Below are 20302 nucleotides of genomic sequence, written 5' to 3'. Positions count from 1 at the left end.
GCAAAGACAAATGCTTCCAGCCATCCATTGCACTAATGGATTGGTCATCAGCTGGCTGTCTATGTCCCGCATCAATATAGACCAAAGTACAGAGGGTTAGGCTATGCTATTGTGCACCTACCTGATGCATCAGAAGGTGCGAGGCCCTTGCTAAATTCTGTGCACAGACTTTGAGATCTATGCTTTAGCCTGTATCTAAACCTGCTCCAACATGGACTGACATTCTGGCCTACTTTCAGCCGATGCGACTTGTCTGTCGCTGAACAGTCGCTTTTTATGTATTCAGCACCTATGTATAATGTTGTAAAAATGCTCTAGAAGCTAAAGTCGCAGAAATGTCACACATATTTGGCCTGCAACTTTCTGTGCGACAAATTCAGACAGGAAAAATCAGTATAAATCCTTAGAAAATTATCCCCCAGTGTCTCCATCTGCTGGCGGTATTGAATAAGCATTGCTGCACTGATGGGGTATGCATTAGACGAAAAAAAAGAAGAAAAAGAAGAATAATACGCCCAGAAAAGAGGCGAAAAGGAGAAAAACGTAAAAAAAACGTGAAAAAAAAGTAAGAGGAAGAGAAGGGAAAAAAAGGTGGAAATGGGTTTAAAAGTGATTTCGGCGGAGAAATATATATATATATATATATATATATATATATATATATATACGCGCACACACACACATATATATAAACGTATTCTCCGTTGAGATATTGCAGCCGCTGCTGTGTCCAGGCCCAGGAGCCTTAGCACTGTGCTGTGATGTCACTCAATACCACTGACATCACTAGGTGTAAACAACATCTCTCCTTTGCTGTGTATGTGACTATGGAGCTGTTTGGTGATGTCGTCTATTATGGCCTTCATAGAAGCAACAGGAGATTGTTGCATCCATCTAGAACCCTCAGAACTACAGTGCTATGATGTCACTCACTTCCACAGGCCTTGCAGAGTGTAAACAACAACAACCCAGCTTTGTTGTGTATGTAACCATAGGGATTTGTGATGTCACCTAGAACCTTCACAGCAGCGACAGCTTTATGAGGAGCATCAGCACTGCTCTGCCTGAGCAGAACCATCACCGCCATAGGTTGTCAAATAACCCGGGTTTAACCCACACAGGTAAGTCCAATGGGGTGCAGGCATGTCCTCTATGCTTACAGCTTCCCGTGGGTGTTGGTTTGATACCGTTTGGGGACAGCCAAGGAGGCATCTGCAGGCAACAAAGGTAGGTGTGTGCTTGTGTGTGTGTTTCCTATGCAGATCCTAAGCCCAGTGTCACATGCAAGTAGGAGGAGTAAGAAGGGTTCCTGGCAAATCCGGGTTATGGATTGCATTTAAAAAGGCCCCGTGGGAGTGCAATGGGCCCCTGTCTTGCTGCTTAGCAATAATGGTATGGGTTTAGGTTCTGCTGTGTGTACTGGTGGTTGACTGCCCCCCAGCCCAGAGTGTGCATGGAAAATTGTCTGGCAGCCTCCCTGACAGCAAGCAGTGATAGTGCCCATGAAGGGGACCTTGTTGGGCCCGCCCCTTTCACGGTTATCGCTTCTCGGCCTTTTGGCTAAGATCAAGTGTAGTATCTGTTCTTATCAGTTTAATATCTGATACGTCCCCTATCTGGGGACCATATATTAAATGGATTTTTGAGAACGGGGGCCGATTTCGAAGCTTGCTTCCGTCGCCCTATGCATTGACCCGATATGGCAGTATCTTCGGGTACAGTGCACCACCCCCTTACAGGGTTAAAAAGAAAGATTCCTACTTTCATTGCTACCTGCTTGCTGGCTAGCCAGCTAGCCAGCCCTGTGGGCCTTGCTGCTGCTGCTGCTGCAGCCAAAAAACAAAAGGTGGTGCTGCTGCTGCTTCTGCTTCTGCTTGTGTCTGGCCGCTGTTGGAGCGTCCAGGCACAGGACTTCTGCTGCTGCTGACTAAATGGCCTCCTTAATTGGATCATTTGAGTAGCCAGCACACCTGTGCAGGTAGGGCATGACATGATAGGCAGCTGCCTTGATAGCGGGTGGGTGCTGAATGTTCCTAATTGACAAAATAAGATTAATGCTTATGAAGAAATATAAAATCTCATCCCTTCCCCAATATCGCGCCACACCCCTACCCCTTAATTCCCTGGTTGAACTTGATGGACATATGTCTTTTTTCGACCGTACTAACTATGTAACTATGTAACATAACATGGGGGGGGGGGGTCTCCTGGCTGTTCACACAGGTGTGTCATTGCTGTACATTGACCATGCATTGCTTCTGTGGTATTGCAAAGGCAAAGACAAATGCTTCCAGCCATCCATTGCACTAATGGATTGGTCATCAGCTGGCTGTCTATGTCCCGCATCAATATAGACCAAAGTACAGAGGGTTAGGCTATGCTATTGTGCACCTACCTGATGCATCAGAAGGTGCGAGGCCCTTGCTAAATTCTGTGCACAGACTTTGAGATCTATGCTTTAGACTGTATCTAAACCTGCTCCAACATGGACTGACATTCTGGCCTACTTTCAGCCGATGCGACTTGTCTGTCGCTGAACAGTCGCTTTTTATGTATTCAGCACCTATGTATAATGTTGTAAAAATGCTCTAGAAGCTAAAGTCGCAGAAATGTCACACATATTTGGCCTGCAACTTTCTGTGCGACAAATTCAGACAGGAAAAATCAGTATAAATCCTTAGAAAATTATCCCCCAGTGTCTCCATCTGCTGGCGGTATTGAATAAGCATTGCTGCACTGATGGGGTATGCATTAGACGAAAAAAAAGAAGAAAAAGAAGAATAATACGCCCAGAAAAGAGGCGAAAAGGAGAAAAACGTAAAAAAACGTGAAAAAAAAGTAAGAGGAAGAGAAGGGAAAAAAAGGTGGAAATGGGTTTAAAAGTGATTTCGGCGGAGAAATATATATATATATATATATATATATATATATATACGCGCACACACACACATATATATAAACGTATTCTCCGTTGAGATATTGCAGCCGCTGCTGTGTCCAGGCCCAGGAGCCTTAGCACTGTGCTGTGATGTCACTCAATACCACTGACATCACTAGGTGTAAACAACATCTCTCCTTTGCTGTGTATGTGACTATGGAGCTGTTTGGTGATGTCGTCTATTATGGCCTTCATAGAAGCAACAGGAGATTGTTGCATCCATCTAGAACCCTCAGAACTACAGTGCTATGATGTCACTCACTTCCACAGGCCTTGCAGAGTGTAAACAACAACAACCCAGCTTTGTTGTGTATGTAACCATAGGGATTTGTGATGTCACCTAGAACCTTCACAGCAGCGACAGCTTTATGAGGAGCATCAGCACTGCTCTGCCTGAGCAGAACCATCACCGCCATAGGTTGTCAAATAACCCGGGTTTAACCCACACAGGTAAGTCCAATGGGGTGCAGGCATGTCCTCTATGCTTACAGCTTCCCGTGGGTGTTGGTTTGATACCGTTTGGGGACAGCCAAGGAGGCATCTGCAGGCAACAAAGGTAGGTGTGTGCTTGTGTGTGTGTTTCCTATGCAGATCCTAAGCCCAGTGTCACATGCAAGTAGGAGGAGTAAGAAGGGTTCCTGGCAAATCCGGGTTATGGATTGCATTTAAAAAGGCCCCGTGGGAGTGCAATGGGCCCCTGTCTTGCTGCTTAGCAATAATGGTATGGGTTTAGGTTCTGCTGTGTGTACTGGTGGTTGACTGCCCCCCAGCCCAGAGTGTGCATGGAAAATTGTCTGGCAGCCTCCCTGACAGCAAGCAGTGATAGTGCCCATGAAGGGGACCTTGTTGGGCCCGCCCCTTTCACGGTTATCGCTTCTCGGCCTTTTGGCTAAGATCAAGTGTAGTATCTGTTCTTATCAGTTTAATATCTGATACGTCCCCTATCTGGGGACCATATATTAAATGGATTTTTGAGAACGGGGGCCGATTTCGAAGCTTGCTTCCGTCGCCCTATGCATTGACCCGATATGGCAGTATCTTCGGGTACAGTGCACCACCCCCTTACAGGGTTAAAAAGAAAGATTCCTACTTTCATTGCTACCTGCTTGCTGGCTAGCCAGCTAGCCAGCCCTGCGGGCCTTGCTGCTGCTGCTGCTGCAGCCAAAAAACAAAAGGTGGTGCTGCTGCTGCTTCTGCTTCTGCTTGTGTCTGGCCGCTGTTGGAGCGTCCAGGCACAGGACTTCTGCTGCTGCTGACTAAATGGCCTCCTTAATTGGATCATTTGAGTAGCCAGCACACCTGTGCAGGTAGGGCATGACATGATAGGCAGCTGCCTTGATAGCGGGTGGGTGCTGAATGTTCCTAATTGACAAAATAAGATTAATGCTTATGAAGAAATATAAAATCTCATCCCTTCCCCAATATCGCGCCACACCCCTACCCCTTAATTCCCTGGTTGAACTTGATGGACATATGTCTTTTTTCGACCGTACTAACTATGTAACTATGTAACATAACATGGGGGGGGGGGGTCTCCTGGCTGTTCACACAGGTGTGTCATTGCTGTACATTGACCATGCATTGCTTCTGTGGTATTGCAAAGGCAAAGACAAATGCTTCCAGCCATCCATTGCACTAATGGATTGGTCATCAGCTGGCTGTCTATGTCCCGCATCAATATAGACCAAAGTACAGAGGGTTAGGCTATGCTATTGTGCACCTACCTGATGCATCAGAAGGTGCGAGGCCCTTGCTAAATTCTGTGCACAGACTTTGAGATCTATGCTTTAGCCTGTATCTAAACCTGCTCCAACATGGACTGACATTCTGGCCTACTTTCAGCCGATGCGACTTGTCTGTCGCTGAACAGTCGCTTTTTATGTATTCAGCACCTATGTATAATGTTGTAAAAATGCTCTAGAAGCTAAAGTCGCAGAAATGTCACACATATTTGGCCTGCAACTTTCTGTGCGACAAATTCAGACAGGAAAAATCAGTATAAATCCTTAGAAAATTATCCCCCAGTGTCTCCATCTGCTGGCGGTATTGAATAAGCATTGCTGCACTGATGGGGTATGCATTACACGAAAAAAAAGAAGAAAAAGAAGAATAATACGCCCAGAAAAGAGGCGAAAAGGAGAAAAACGTAAAAAAACGTGAAAAAAAAGTAAGAGGAAGAGAAGGGAAAAAAAGGTGGAAATGGGTTTAAAAGTGATTTCGGCGGAGAAATATATATATATATATATATATATATATATATATATACGCGCACACACACACATATATATAAACGTATTCTCCGTTGAGATATTGCAGCCGCTGCTGTGTCCAGGCCCAGGAGCCTTAGCACTGTGCTGTGATGTCACTCAATACCACTGACATCACTAGGTGTAAACAACATCTCTCCTTTGCTGTGTATGTGACTATGGAGCTGTTTGGTGATGTCGTCTATTATGGCCTTCATAGAAGCAACAGGAGATTGTTGCATCCATCTAGAACCCTCAGAACTACAGTGCTATGATGTCACTCACTTCCACAGGCCTTGCAGAGTGTAAACAACAACAACCCAGCTTTGTTGTGTATGTAACCATAGGGATTTGTGATGTCACCTAGAACCTTCACAGCAGCGACAGCTTTATGAGGAGCATCAGCACTGCTCTGCCTGAGCAGAACCATCACCGCCATAGGTTGTCAAATAACCCGGGTTTAACCCACACAGGTAAGTCCAATGGGGTGCAGGCATGTCCTCTATGCTTACAGCTTCCCGTGGGTGTTGGTTTGATACCGTTTGGGGACAGCCAAGGAGGCATCTGCAGGCAACAAAGGTAGGTGTGTGCTTGTGTGTGTGTTTCCTATGCAGATCCTAAGCCCAGTGTCACATGCAAGTAGGAGGAGTAAGAAGGGTTCCTGGCAAATCCGGGTTATGGATTGCATTTAAAAAGGCCCCGTGGGAGTGCAATGGGCCCCTGTCTTGCTGCTTAGCAATAATGGTATGGGTTTAGGTTCTGCTGTGTGTACTGGTGGTTGACTACCCCCCAGCCCAGAGTGTGCATGGAAAATTGTCTGGCAGCCTCCCTGACAGCAAGCAGTGATAGTGCCCATGAAGGGGACCTTGTTGGGCCCGCCCCTTTCACGGTTATCGCTTCTCGGCCTTTTGGCTAAGATCAAGTGTAGTATCTGTTCTTATCAGTTTAATATCTGATACGTCCCCTATCTGGGGACCATATATTAAATGGATTTTTGAGAACGGGGGCCGATTTCGAAGCTTGCTTCCGTCGCCCTATGCATTGACCCGATATGGCAGTATCTTCGGGTACAGTGCACCACCCCCTTACAGGGTTAAAAAGAAAGATTCCTACTTTCATTGCTACCTGCTTGCTGGCTAGCCAGCTAGCCAGCCCTGTGGGCCTTGCTGCTGCTGCTGCTGCAGCCAAAAAACAAAAGGTGGTGCTGCTGCTGCTTCTGCTTCTGCTTGTGTCTGGCCGCTGTTGGAGCGTCCAGGCACAGGACTTCTGCTGCTGCTGACTAAATGGCCTCCTTAATTGGATCATTTGAGTAGCCAGCACACCTGTGCAGGTAGGGCATGACATGATAGGCAGCTGCCTTGATAGCGGGTGGGTGCTGAATGTTCCTAATTGACAAAATAAGATTAATGCTTATGAAGAAATATAAAATCTCATCCCTTCCCCAATATCGCGCCACACCCCTACCCCTTAATTTCCTGGTTGAACTTGATGGACATATGTCTTTTTTCGACCGTACTAACTATGTAACTATGTAACATAACATGGGGGGGGGGGGTCTCCTGGCTGTTCACACAGGTGTGTCATTGCTGTACATTGACCATGCATTGCTTCTGTGGTATTGCAAAGGCAAAGACAAATGCTTCCAGCCATCCATTGCACTAATGGATTGGTCATCAGCTGGCTGTCTATGTCCCGCATCAATATAGACCAAAGTACAGAGGGTTAGGCTATGCTATTGTGCACCTACCTGATGCATCAGAAGGTGCGAGGCCCTTGCTAAATTCTGTGCACAGACTTTGAGATCTATGCTTTAGACTGTATCTAAACCTGCTCCAACATGGACTGACATTCTGGCCTACTTTCAGCCGATGCGACTTGTCTGTCGCTGAACAGTCGCTTTTTATGTATTCAGCACCTATGTATAATGTTGTAAAAATGCTCTAGAAGCTAAAGTCGCAGAAATGTCACACATATTTGGCCTGCAACTTTCTGTGCGACAAATTCAGACAGGAAAAATCAGTATAAATCCTTAGAAAATTATCCCCCAGTGTCTCCATCTGCTGGCGGTATTGAATAAGCATTGCTGCACTGATGGGGTATGCATTAGACGAAAAAAAAGAAGAAAAAGAAGAATAATACGCCCAGAAAAGAGGCGAAAAGGAGAAAAACGTAAAAAAACGTGAAAAAAAAGTAAGAGGAAGAGAAGGGAAAAAAAGGTGGAAATGGGTTTAAAAGTGATTTCGGCGGAGAAATATATATATATATATATATATATATATATATATATACGCGCACACACACACATATATATAAACGTATTCTCCGTTGAGATATTGCAGCCGCTGCTGTGTCCAGGCCCAGGAGCCTTAGCACTGTGCTGTGATGTCACTCAATACCACTGACATCACTAGGTGTAAACAACATCTCTCCTTTGCTGTGTATGTGACTATGGAGCTGTTTGGTGATGTCGTCTATTATGGCCTTCATAGAAGCAACAGGAGATTGTTGCATCCATCTAGAACCCTCAGAACTACAGTGCTATGATGTCACTCACTTCCACAGGCCTTGCAGAGTGTAAACAACAACAACCCAGCTTTGTTGTGTATGTAACCATAGGGATTTGTGATGTCACCTAGAACCTTCACAGCAGCGACAGCTTTATGAGGAGCATCAGCACTGCTCTGCCTGAGTGCCTGAGCAGAACCATCACCGCCATAGGTTGTCAAATAACCCGGGTTTAACCCACACAGGTAAGTCCAATGGGGTGCAGGCATGTCCTCTATGCTTACAGCTTCCCGTGGGTGTTGGTTTGATACCGTTTGGGGACAGCCAAGGAGGCATCTGCAGGCAACAAAGGTAGGTGTGTGCTTGTGTGTGTGTTTCCTATGCAGATCCTAAGCCCAGTGTCACATGCAAGTAGGAGGAGTAAGAAGGGTTCCTGGCAAATCCGGGTTATGGATTGCATTTAAAAAGGCCCCGTGGGAGTGCAATGGGCCCCTGTCTTGCTGCTTAGCAATAATGGTATGGGTTTAGGTTCTGCTGTGTGTACTGGTGGTTGACTGCCCCCCAGCCCAGAGTGTGCATGGAAAATTGTCTGGCAGCCTCCCTGACAGCAAGCAGTGATAGTGCCCATGAAGGGGACCTTGTTGGGCCCGCCCCTTTCACGGTTATCGCTTCTCGGCCTTTTGGCTAAGATCAAGTGTAGTATCTGTTCTTATCAGTTTAATATCTGATACGTCCCCTATCTGGGGACCATATATTAAATGGATTTTTGAGAACGGGGGCCGATTTCGAAGCTTGCTTCCGTCGCCCTATGCATTGACCCGATATGGCAGTATCTTCGGGTACAGTGCACCACCCCCTTACAGGGTTAAAAAGAAAGATTCCTACTTTCATTGCTACCTGCTTGCTGGCTAGCCAGCTAGCCAGCCCTGTGGGCCTTGCTGCTGCTGCTGCTGCAGCCAAAAAACAAAAGGTGGTGCTGCTGCTGCTTCTGCTTCTGCTTGTGTCTGGCCGCTGTTGGAGCGTCCAGGCACAGGACTTCTGCTGCTGCTGACTAAATGGCCTCCTTAATTGGATCATTTGAGTAGCCAGCACACCTGTGCAGGTAGGGCATGACATGATAGGCAGCTGCCTTGATAGCGGGTGGGTGCTGAATGTTCCTAATTGACAAAATAAGATTAATGCTTATGAAGAAATATAAAATCTCATCCCTTCCCCAATATCGCGCCACACCCCTACCCCTTAATTCCCTGGTTGAACTTGATGGACATATGTCTTTTTTCGACCGTACTAACTATGTAACTATGTAACATAACATGGGGGGGGGGGGTCTCCTGGCTGTTCACACAGGTGTGTCATTGCTGTACATTGACCATGCATTGCTTCTGTGGTATTGCAAAGGCAAAGACAAATGCTTCCAGCCATCCATTGCACTAATGGATTGGTCATCAGCTGGCTGTCTATGTCCCGCATCAATATAGACCAAAGTACAGAGGGTTAGGCTATGCTATTGTGCACCTACCTGATGCATCAGAAGGTGCGAGGCCCTTGCTAAATTCTGTGCACAGACTTTGAGATCTATGCTTTAGACTGTATCTAAACCTGCTCCAACATGGACTGACATTCTGGCCTACTTTCAGCCGATGCGACTTGTCTGTCGCTGAACAGTCGCTTTTTATGTATTCAGCACCTATGTATAATGTTGTAAAAATGCTCTAGAAGCTAAAGTCGCAGAAATGTCACACATATTTGGCCTGCAACTTTCTGTGCGACAAATTCAGACAGGAAAAATCAGTATAAATCCTTAGAAAATTATCCCCCAGTGTCTCCATCTGCTGGCGGTATTGAATAAGCATTGCTGCACTGATGGGGTATGCATTAGACGAAAAAAAAGAAGAAAAAGAAGAATAATACGCCCAGAAAAGAGGCGAAAAGGAGAAAAACGTAAAAAAACGTGAAAAAAAAGTAAGAGGAAGAGAAGGGAAAAAAAGGTGGAAATGGGTTTAAAAGTGATTTCGGCGGAGAAATATATATATATATATATATATATATATATATACGCGCACACACACACATATATATAAACGTATTCTCCGTTGAGATATTGCAGCCGCTGCTGTGTCCAGGCCCAGGAGCCTTAGCACTGTGCTGTGATGTCACTCAATACCACTGACATCACTAGGTGTAAACAACATCTCTCCTTTGCTGTGTATGTGACTATGGAGCTGTTTGGTGATGTCGTCTATTATGGCCTTCATAGAAGCAACAGGAGATTGTTGCATCCATCTAGAACCCTCAGAACTACAGTGCTATGATGTCACTCACTTCCACAGGCCTTGCAGAGTGTAAACAACAACAACCCAGCTTTGTTGTGTATGTAACCATAGGGATTTGTGATGTCACCTAGAACCTTCACAGCAGCGACAGCTTTATGAGGAGCATCAGCACTGCTCTGCCTGAGCAGAACCATCACCGCCATAGGTTGTCAAATAACCCGGGTTTAACCCACACAGGTAAGTCCAATGGGGTGCAGGCATGTCCTCTATGCTTACAGCTTCCCGTGGGTGTTGGTTTGATACCGTTTGGGGACAGCCAAGGAGGCATCTGCAGGCAACAAAGGTAGGTGTGTGCTTGTGTGTGTGTTTCCTATGCAGATCCTAAGCCCAGTGTCACATGCAAGTAGGAGGAGTAAGAAGGGTTCCTGGCAAATCCGGGTTATGGATTGCATTTAAAAAGGCCCCGTGGGAGTGCAATGGGCCCCTGTCTTGCTGCTTAGCAATAATGGTATGGGTTTAGGTTCTGCTGTGTGTACTGGTGGTTGACTGCCCCCCAGCCCAGAGTGTGCATGGAAAATTGTCTGGCAGCCTCCCTGACAGCAAGCAGTGATAGTGCCCATGAAGGGGACCTTGTTGGGCCCGCCCCTTTCACGGTTATCGCTTCTCGGCCTTTTGGCTAAGATCAAGTGTAGTATCTGTTCTTATCAGTTTAATATCTGATACGTCCCCTATCTGGGGACCATATATTAAATGGATTTTTGAGAACGGGGGCCGATTTCGAAGCTTGCTTCCGTCGCCCTATGCATTGACCCGATATGGCAGTATCTTCGGGTACAGTGCACCACCCCCTTACAGGGTTAAAAAGAAAGATTCCTACTTTCATTGCTACCTGCTTGCTGGCTAGCCAGCTAGCCAGCCCTGTGGGCCTTGCTGCTGCTGCTGCTGCAGCCAAAAAACAAAAGGTGGTGCTGCTGCTGCTTCTGCTTCTGCTTGTGTCTGGCCGCTGTTGGAGCGTCCAGGCACAGGACTTCTGCTGCTGCTGACTAAATGGCCTCCTTAATTGGATCATTTGAGTAGCCAGCACACCTGTGCAGGTAGGGCATGACATGATAGGCAGCTGCCTTGATAGCGGGTGGGTGCTGAATGTTCCTAATTGACAAAATAAGATTAATGCTTATGAAGAAATATAAAATCTCATCCCTTCCCCAATATCGCGCCACACCCCTACCCCTTAATTCCCTGGTTGAACTTGATGGACATATGTCTTTTTTCGACCGTACTAACTATGTAACTATGTAACATAACATGGGGGGGGGGGTCTCCTGGCTGTTCACACAGGTGTGTCATTGCTGTACATTGACCATGCATTGCTTCTGTGGTATTGCAAAGGCAAAGACAAATGCTTCCAGCCATCCATTGCACTAATGGATTGGTCATCAGCTGGCTGTCTATGTCCCGCATCAATATAGACCAAAGTACAGAGGGTTAGGCTATGCTATTGTGCACCTACCTGATGCATCAGAAGGTGCGAGGCCCTTGCTAAATTCTGTGCACAGACTTTGAGATCTATGCTTTAGACTGTATCTAAACCTGCTCCAACATGGACTGACATTCTGGCCTACTTTCAGCCGATGCGACTTGTCTGTCGCTGAACAGTCGCTTTTTATGTATTCAGCACCTATGTATAATGTTGTAAAAATGCTCTAGAAGCTAAAGTCGCAGAAATGTCACACATATTTGGCCTGCAACTTTCTGTGCGACAAATTCAGACAGGAAAAATCAGTATAAATCCTTAGAAAATTATCCCCCAGTGTCTCCATCTGCTGGCGGTATTGAATAAGCATTGCTGCACTGATGGGGTATGCATTAGACGAAAAAAAAGAAGAAAAAGAAGAATAATACGCCCAGAAAAGAGGCGAAAAGGAGAAAAACGTAAAAAAAACGTGAAAAAAAAGTAAGAGGAAGAGAAGGGAAAAAAAGGTGGAAATGGGTTTAAAAGTGATTTCGGCGGAGAAATATATATATATATATATATATATATATATATATATATATATATACGCGCACACACACACATATATATAAACGTATTCTCCGTTGAGATATTGCAGCCGCTGCTGTGTCCAGGCCCAGGAGCCTTAGCACTGTGCTGTGATGTCACTCAATACCACTGACATCACTAGGTGTAAACAACATCTCTCCTTTGCTGTGTATGTGACTATGGAGCTGTTTGGTGATGTCGTCTATTATGGCCTTCATAGAAGCAACAGGAGATTGTTGCATCCATCTAGAACCCTCAGAACTACAGTGCTATGATGTCACTCACTTCCACAGGCCTTGCAGAGTGTAAACAACAACAACCCAGCTTTGTTGTGTATGTAACCATAGGGATTTGTGATGTCACCTAGAACCTTCACAGCAGCGACAGCTTTATGAGGAGCATCAGCACTGCTCTGCCTGAGCAGAACCATCACCGCCATAGGTTGTCAAATAACCCGGGTTTAACCCACACAGGTAAGTCCAATGGGGTGCAGGCATGTCCTCTATGCTTACAGCTTCCCGTGGGTGTTGGTTTGATACCGTTTGGGGACAGCCAAGGAGGCATCTGCAGGCAACAAAGGTAGGTGTGTGCTTGTGTGTGTGTTTCCTATGCAGATCCTAAGCCCAGTGTCACATGCAAGTAGGAGGAGTAAGAAGGGTTCCTGGCAAATCCGGGTTATGGATTGCATTTAAAAAGGCCCCGTGGGAGTGCAATGGGCCCCTGTCTTGCTGCTTAGCAATAATGGTATGGGTTTAGGTTCTGCTGTGTGTACTGGTGGTTGACTGCCCCCCAGCCCAGAGTGTGCATGGAAAATTGTCTGGCAGCCTCCCTGACAGCAAGCAGTGATAGTGCCCATGAAGGGGACCTTGTTGGGCCCGCCCCTTTCACGGTTATCGCTTCTCGGCCTTTTGGCTAAGATCAAGTGTAGTATCTGTTCTTATCAGTTTAATATCTGATACGTCCCCTATCTGGGGACCATATATTAAATGGATTTTTGAGAACGGGGGCCGATTTCGAAGCTTGCTTCCGTCGCCCTATGCATTGACCCGATATGGCAGTATCTTCGGGTACAGTGCACCACCCCCTTACAGGGTTAAAAAGAAAGATTCCTACTTTCATTGCTACCTGCTTGCTGGCTAGCCAGCTAGCCAGCCCTGTGGGCCTTGCTGCTGCTGCTGCTGCAGCCAAAAAACAAAAGGTGGTGCTGCTGCTGCTTCTGCTTCTGCTTGTGTCTGGCCGCTGTTGGAGCGTCCAGGCACAGGACTTCTGCTGCTGCTGACTAAATGGCCTCCTTAATTGGATCATTTGAGTAGCCAGCACACCTGTGCAGGTAGGGCATGACATGATAGGCAGCTGCCTTGATAGCGGGTGGGTGCTGAATGTTCCTAATTGACAAAATAAGATTAATGCTTATGAAGAAATATAAAATCTCATCCCTTCCCCAATATCGCGCCACACCCCTACCCCTTAATTCCCTGGTTGAACTTGATGGACATATGTCTTTTTTCGACCGTACTAACTATGTAACTATGTAACATAACATGGGGGGGGGGGGGTCTCCTGGCTGTTCACACAGGTGTGTCATTGCTGTACATTGACCATGCATTGCTTCTGTGGTATTGCAAAGGCAAAGACAAATGCTTCCAGCCATCCATTGCACTAATGGATTGGTCATCAGCTGGCTGTCTATGTCCCGCATCAATATAGACCAAAGTACAGAGGGTTAGGCTATGCTATTGTGCACCTACCTGATGCATCAGAAGGTGCGAGGCCCTTGCTAAATTCTGTGCACAGACTTTGAGATCTATGCTTTAGACTGTATCTAAACCTGCTCCAACATGGACTGACATTCTGGCCTACTTTCAGCCGATGCGACTTGTCTGTCGCTGAACAGTCGCTTTTTATGTATTCAGCACCTATGTATAATGTTGTAAAAATGCTCTAGAAGCTAAAGTCGCAGAAATGTCACACATATTTGGCCTGCAACTTTCTGTGCGACAAATTCAGACAGGAAAAATCAGTATAAACCCTTAGAAAATTATCCCCCAGTGTCTCCATCTGCTGGCGGTATTGAATAAGCATTGCTGCACTGATGGGGTATGCATTAGACGAAAAAAAAGAAGAAAAAGAAGAATAATACGCCCAGAAAAGAGGCGAAAAGGAGAAAAACGTAAAAAAACGTGAAAAAAAAGTAAGAGGAAGAGAAGGGAAAAAAAGGTGGAAATGGGTTTAAAAGTGATTTCGGCGGAGAAATATATATATATATATATATATATATATATATATATATATATATACGCGCACACACACACATATATATAAACGTATTCTCCGTTGAGATATTGCAGCCGCTGCTGTGTCCAGGCCCAGGAGCCTTAGCACTGTGCTGTGATGTCACTCAATACCACTGACATCACTAGGTGTAAACAACATCTCTCCTTTGCTGTGTATGTGACTATGGAGCTGTTTGGTGATGTCGTCTATTATGGCCTTCATAGAAGCAACAGGAGATTGTTGCATCCATCTAGAACCCTCAGAACTACAGTGCTATGATGTCACTCACTTCCACAGGCCTTGCAGAGTGTAAACAACAACAACCCAGCTTTGTTGTGTATGTAACCATAGGGATTTGTGATGTCACCTAGAACCTTCACAGCAGCGACAGCTTTATGAGGAGCATCAGCACTGCTCTGCCTGAGCAGAACCATCACCGCCATAGGTTGTCAAATAACCCGGGTTTAACCCACACAGGTAAGTCCAATGGGGTGCAGGCATGTCCTCTATGCTTACAGCTTCCCGTGGGTGTTGGTTTGATACCGTTTGGGGACAGCCAAGGAGGCATCTGCAGGCAACAAAGGTAGGTGTGTGCTTGTGTGTGTGTTTCCTATGCAGATCCTAAGCCCAGTGTCACATGCAAGTAGGAGGAGTAAGAAGGGTTCCTGGCAAATCCGGGTTATGGATTGCATTTAAAAAGGCCCCGTGGGAGTGCAATGGGCCCCTGTCTTGCTGCTTAGCAATAATGGTATGGGTTTAGGTTCTGCTGTGTGTACTGGTGGTTGACTGCCCCCCAGCCCAGAGTGTGCATGGAAAATTGTCTGGCAGCCTCCCTGACAGCAAGCAGTGATAGTGCCCATGAAGGGGACCTTGTTGGGCCCGCCCCTTTCACGGTTATCGCTTCTCGGCCTTTTGGCTAAGATCAAGTGTAGTATCTGTTCTTATCAGTTTAATATCTGATACGTCCCCTATCTGGGGACCATATATTAAATGGATTTTTGAGAACGGGGGCCGATTTCGAAGCTTGCTTCCGTCGCCCTATGCATTGACCCGATATGGCAGTATCTTCGGGTACAGTGCACCACCCCCTTACAGGGTTAAAAAGAAAGATTCCTACTTTCATTGCTACCTGCTTGCTGGCTAGCCAGCTAGCCAGCCCTGTGGGCCTTGCTGCTGCTGCTGCTGCAGCCAAAAAACAAAAGGTGGTGCTGCTGCTGCTTCTGCTTCTGCTTGTGTCTGGCCGCTGTTGGAGCGTCCAGGCACAGGACTTCTGCTGCTGCTGACTAAATGGCCTCCTTAATTGGATCATTTGAGTAGCCAGCACACCTGTGCAGGTAGGGCATGACATGATAGGCAGCTGCCTTGATAGCGGGTGGGTGCTGAATGTTCCTAATTGACAAAATAAGATTAATGCTTATGAAGAAATATAAAATCTCATCCCTTCCCCAATATCGCGCCACACCCCTACCCCTTAATTCCCTGGTTGAACTTGATGGACATATGTCTTTTTTCGACCGTACTAACTATGTAACTATGTAACATAACATGGGGGGGGGGGTCTCCTGGCTGTTCACACAGGTGTGTCATTGCTGTACATTGACCATGCATTGCTTCTGTGGTATTGCAAAGGCAAAGACAAATGCTTCCAGCCATCCATTGCACTAATGGATTGGTCATCAGCTGGCTGTCTATGTCCCGCATCAATATAGACCAAAGTACAGAGGGTTAGGCTATGCTATTGTGCACCTACCTGATGCATCAGAAGGTGCGAGGCCCTTGCTAAATTCTGTGCACAGACTTTGAGATCTATGCTTTAGACTGTATCTAAACCTGCTCCAACATGGACTGACATTCTGGCCTACTTTCAGCCGATGCGACTTGTCTGTCGCTGAACAGTCGCTTTTTATGTATTCAGCACCTATGTATAATGTTGTAAAAATGCTCTAGAAGCTAAAGTCGCAGAAATGTCACACATATTTGGCCTGCAACTTTCTGTGCGACAAATTCAGACAGGAAAAATCAGTATAAATCCTTAGAAAATTATCCCCCAGTGTCTCCATCTGCTGGCGGTATTGAATAAGCATTGCTGCACTGATGGGGTATGCATTAGACGAAAAAAAAGAAGAAAAAGAAGAATAATACGCCCAGAAAAGAGGCGAAAAGGAGAAAAACGTAAAAAAACGTGAAAAAAAAGTAAGAGGAAGAGAAGGGAAAAAAAGGTGGAAATGGGTTTAAAAGTGATTTCGGCGGAGAAATATATATATATATATATATATATATATATATATATATATATATATATATATATACGCGCACACACACACATATATATAAACGTATTCTCCGTTGAGATATTGCAGCCGCTGCTGTGTCCAGGCCCAGGAGCCTTAGCACTGTGCTGTGATGTCACTCAATACCACTGACATCACTAGGTGTAAACAACATCTCTCCTTTGCTGTGTATGTGACTATGGAGCTGTTTGGTGATGTCGTCTATTATGGCCTTCATAGAAGCAACAGGAGATTGTTGCATCCATCTAGAACCCTCAGAACTACAGTGCTATGATGTCACTCACTTCCACAGGCCTTGCAGAGTGTAAACAACAACAACCCAGCTTTGTTGTGTATGTAACCATAGGGATTTGTGATGTCACCTAGAACCTTCACAGCAGCGACAGCTTTATGAGGAGCATCAGCACTGCTCTGCCTGAGCAGAACCATCACCGCCATAGGTTGTCAAATAACCCGGGTTTAACCCACACAGGTAAGTCCAATGGGGTGCAGGCATGTCCTCTATGCTTACAGCTTCCCGTGGGTGTTGGTTTGATACCGTTTGGGGACAGCCAAGGAGGCATCTGCAGGCAACAAAGGTAGGTGTGTGCTTGTGTGTGTGTTTCCTATGCAGATCCTAAGCCCAGTGTCACATGCAAGTAGGAGGAGTAAGAAGGGTTCCTGGCAAATCCGGGTTATGGATTGCATTTAAAAAGGCCCCGTGGGAGTGCAATGGGCCCCTGTCTTGCTGCTTAGCAATAATGGTATGGGTTTAGGTTCTGCTGTGTGTACTGGTGGTTGACTGCCCCCCAGCCCAGAGTGTGCATGGAAAATTGTCTGGCAGCCTCCCTGACAGCAAGCAGTGATAGTGCCCATGAAGGGGACCTTGTTGGGCCCGCCCCTTTCACGGTTATCGCTTCTCGGCCTTTTGGCTAAGATCAAGTGTAGTATCTGTTCTTATCAGTTTAATATCTGATACGTCCCCTATCTGGGGACCATATATTAAATGGATTTTTGAGAACGGGGGCCGATTTCGAAGCTTGCTTCCGTCGCCCTATGCATTGACCCGATATGGCAGTATCTTCGGGTACAGTGCACCACCCCCTTACAGGGTTAAAAAGAAAGATTCCTACTTTCATTGCTACCTGCTTGCTGGCTAGCCAGCTAGCCAGCCCTGTGGGCCTTGCTGCTGCTGCTGCTGCAGCCAAAAAACAAAAGGTGGTGCTGCTGCTGCTTCTGCTTCTGCTTGTGTCTGGCCGCTGTTGGAGCGTCCAGGCACAGGACTTCTGCTGCTGCTGACTAAATGGCCTCCTTAATTGGATCATTTGAGTAGCCAGCACACCTGTGCAGGTAGGGCATGACATGATAGGCAGCTGCCTTGATAGCGGGTGGGTGCTGAATGTTCCTAATTGACAAAATAAGATTAATGCTTATGAAGAAATATAAAATCTCATCCCTTCCCCAATATCGCGCCACACCCCTACCCCTTAATTCCCTGGTTGAACTTGATGGACATATGTCTTTTTTCGACCGTACTAACTATGTAACTATGTAACATAACATGGGGGGGGGGGGTCTCCTGGCTGTTCACACAGGTGTGTCATTGCTGTACATTGACCATGCATTGCTTCTGTGGTATTGCAAAGGCAAAGACAAATGCTTCCAGCCATCCATTGCACTAATGGATTGGTCATCAGCTGGCTGTCTATGTCCCGCATCAATATAGACCAAAGTACAGAGGGTTAGGCTATGCTATTGTGCACCTACCTGATGCATCAGAAGGTGCGAGGCCCTTGCTAAATTCTGTGCACAGACTTTGAGATCTATGCTTTAGACTGTATCTAAACCTGCTCCAACATGGACTGACATTCTGGCCTACTTTCAGCCGATGCGACTTGTCTGTCGCTGAACAGTCGCTTTTTATGTATTCAGCACCTATGTATAATGTTGTAAAAATGCTCTAGAAGCTAAAGTCGCAGAAATGTCACACATATTTGGCCTGCAACTTTCTGTGCGACAAATTCAGACAGGAAAAATCAGTATAAATCCTTAGAAAATTATCCCCCAGTGTCTCCATCTGCTGGCGGTATTGAATAAGCATTGCTGCACTGATGGGGTATGCATTAGACGAAAAAAAAGAAGAAAAAGAAGAATAATACGCCCAGAAAAGAGGCGAAAAGGAGAAAAACGTAAAAAAACGTGAAAAAAAAGTAAGAGGAAGAGAAGGGAAAAAAAGGTGGAAATGGGTTTAAAAGTGATTTCGGCGGAGAATATATATATATATATATATATATATATATATATATATATATACGCGCACACACACACATATATATAAACGTATTCTCCGTTGAGATATTGCAGCCGCTGCTGTGTCCAGGCCCAGGAGCCTTAGCACTGTGCTGTGATGTCACTCAATACCACTGACATCACTAGGTGTAAACAACATCTCTCCTTTGCTGTGTATGTGACTATGGAGCTGTTTGGTGATGTCGTCTATTATGGCCTTCATAGAAGCAACAGGAGATTGTTGCATCCATCTAGAACCCTCAGAACTACAGTGCTATGATGTCACTCACTTCCACAGGCCTTGCAGAGTGTAAACAACAACAACCCAGCTTTGTTGTGTATGTAACCATAGGGATTTGTGATGTCACCTAGAACCTTCACAGCAGCGACAGCTTTATGAGGAGCATCAGCACTGCTCTGCCTGAGCAGAACCATCACCGCCATAGGTTGTCAAATAACCCGGGTTTAACCCACACAGGTAAGTCCAATGGGGTGCAGGCATGTCCTCTATGCTTACAGCTTCCCGTGGGTGTTGGTTTGATACCGTTTGGGGACAGCCAAGGAGGCATCTGCAGGCAACAAAGGTAGGTGTGTGCTTGTGTGTGTGTTTCCTATGCAGATCCTAAGCCCAGTGTCACATGCAAGTAGGAGGAGTAAGAAGGGTTCCTGGCAAATCCGGGTTATGGATTGCATTTAAAAAGGCCCCGTGGGAGTGCAATGGGCCCCTGTCTTGCTGCTTAGCAATAATGGTATGGGTTTAGGTTCTGCTGTGTGTACTGGTGGTTGACTGCCCCCCAGCCCAGAGTGTGCATGGAAAATTGTCTGGCAGCCTCCCTGACAGCAAGCAGTGATAGTGCCCATGAAGGGGACCTTGTTGGGCCCGCCCCTTTCACGGTTATCGCTTCTCGGCCTTTTGGCTAAGATCAAGTGTAGTATCTGTTCTTATCAGTTTAATATCTGATACGTCCCCTATCTGGGGACCATATATTAAATGGATTTTTGAGAACGGGGGCCGATTTCGAAGCTTGCTTCCGTCGCCCTATGCATTGACCCGATATGGCAGTATCTTCGGGTACAGTGCACCACCCCCTTACAGGGTTAAAAAGAAAGATTCCTACTTTCATTGCTACCTGCTTGCTGGCTAGCCAGCTAGCCAGCCCTGTGGGCCTTGCTGCTGCTGCTGCTGCAGCCAAAAAACAAAAGGTGGTGCTGCTGCTGCTTCTGCTTCTGCTTGTGTCTGGCCGCTGTTGGAGCGTCCAGGCACAGGACTTCTGCTGCTGCTGACTAAATGGCCTCCTTAATTGGATCATTTGAGTAGCCAGCACACCTGTGCAGGTAGGGCATGACATGATAGGCAGCTGCCTTGATAGCGGGTGGGTGCTGAATGTTCCTAATTGACAAAATAAGATTAATGCTTATGAAGAAATATAAAATCTCATCCCTTCCCCAATATCGCGCCACACCCC

At 46.2% G+C, this 20302-nt stretch overlaps 9 non-coding genes across 9 annotated transcripts; all 9 read left to right on the top strand.

The window, feature by feature from the left end:
• Nucleotides 1–1540: 1540 nt before the first annotated feature.
• On the top strand, nt 1541–1731 carry LOC130310176 (U2 spliceosomal RNA). The gene has a single exon (XR_008858725.1). It is a non-coding gene; the product is annotated as a U2 spliceosomal RNA (small nuclear RNA).
• Nucleotides 1732–3807: 2076 nt separating this feature from the next.
• Nucleotides 3808–3998, top strand: LOC130310175 (U2 spliceosomal RNA). The gene has a single exon (XR_008858724.1). It is a non-coding gene; the product is annotated as a U2 spliceosomal RNA (small nuclear RNA).
• Nucleotides 3999–6076: 2078 nt separating this feature from the next.
• Nucleotides 6077–6267, top strand: LOC130310174 (U2 spliceosomal RNA). The gene has a single exon (XR_008858723.1). It is a non-coding gene; the product is annotated as a U2 spliceosomal RNA (small nuclear RNA).
• A 2086-nt stretch (nt 6268–8353) lies between these two features.
• Nucleotides 8354–8544, top strand: LOC130310173 (U2 spliceosomal RNA). Its single transcript, XR_008858722.1, has one exon. It is a non-coding gene; the product is annotated as a U2 spliceosomal RNA (small nuclear RNA).
• A 2074-nt stretch (nt 8545–10618) lies between these two features.
• On the top strand, nt 10619–10809 carry LOC130310172 (U2 spliceosomal RNA). Its single transcript, XR_008858721.1, has one exon. It is a non-coding gene; the product is annotated as a U2 spliceosomal RNA (small nuclear RNA).
• Nucleotides 10810–12895: 2086 nt separating this feature from the next.
• Nucleotides 12896–13086, top strand: LOC130310207 (U2 spliceosomal RNA). The gene has a single exon (XR_008858755.1). It is a non-coding gene; the product is annotated as a U2 spliceosomal RNA (small nuclear RNA).
• Nucleotides 13087–15173: 2087 nt separating this feature from the next.
• LOC130310205 (U2 spliceosomal RNA) lies at nt 15174–15364 on the top strand. Its single transcript, XR_008858753.1, has one exon. It is a non-coding gene; the product is annotated as a U2 spliceosomal RNA (small nuclear RNA).
• A 2095-nt stretch (nt 15365–17459) lies between these two features.
• Nucleotides 17460–17650, top strand: LOC130310193 (U2 spliceosomal RNA). Its single transcript, XR_008858742.1, has one exon. It is a non-coding gene; the product is annotated as a U2 spliceosomal RNA (small nuclear RNA).
• Nucleotides 17651–19733: 2083 nt separating this feature from the next.
• LOC130310182 (U2 spliceosomal RNA) lies at nt 19734–19924 on the top strand. The gene has a single exon (XR_008858731.1). It is a non-coding gene; the product is annotated as a U2 spliceosomal RNA (small nuclear RNA).
• Nucleotides 19925–20302: the final 378 nt, after the last annotated feature.

The sequence above is a fragment of the Hyla sarda genome, unplaced genomic scaffold (genome assembly GCF_029499605.1).
Source record: "Hyla sarda isolate aHylSar1 unplaced genomic scaffold, aHylSar1.hap1 scaffold_1560, whole genome shotgun sequence".
NCBI classification, from domain to species: Eukaryota; Metazoa; Chordata; class Amphibia; order Anura; family Hylidae; genus Hyla; species Hyla sarda.
This window is presented reverse-complemented; position numbering and strand designations above follow the sequence as displayed.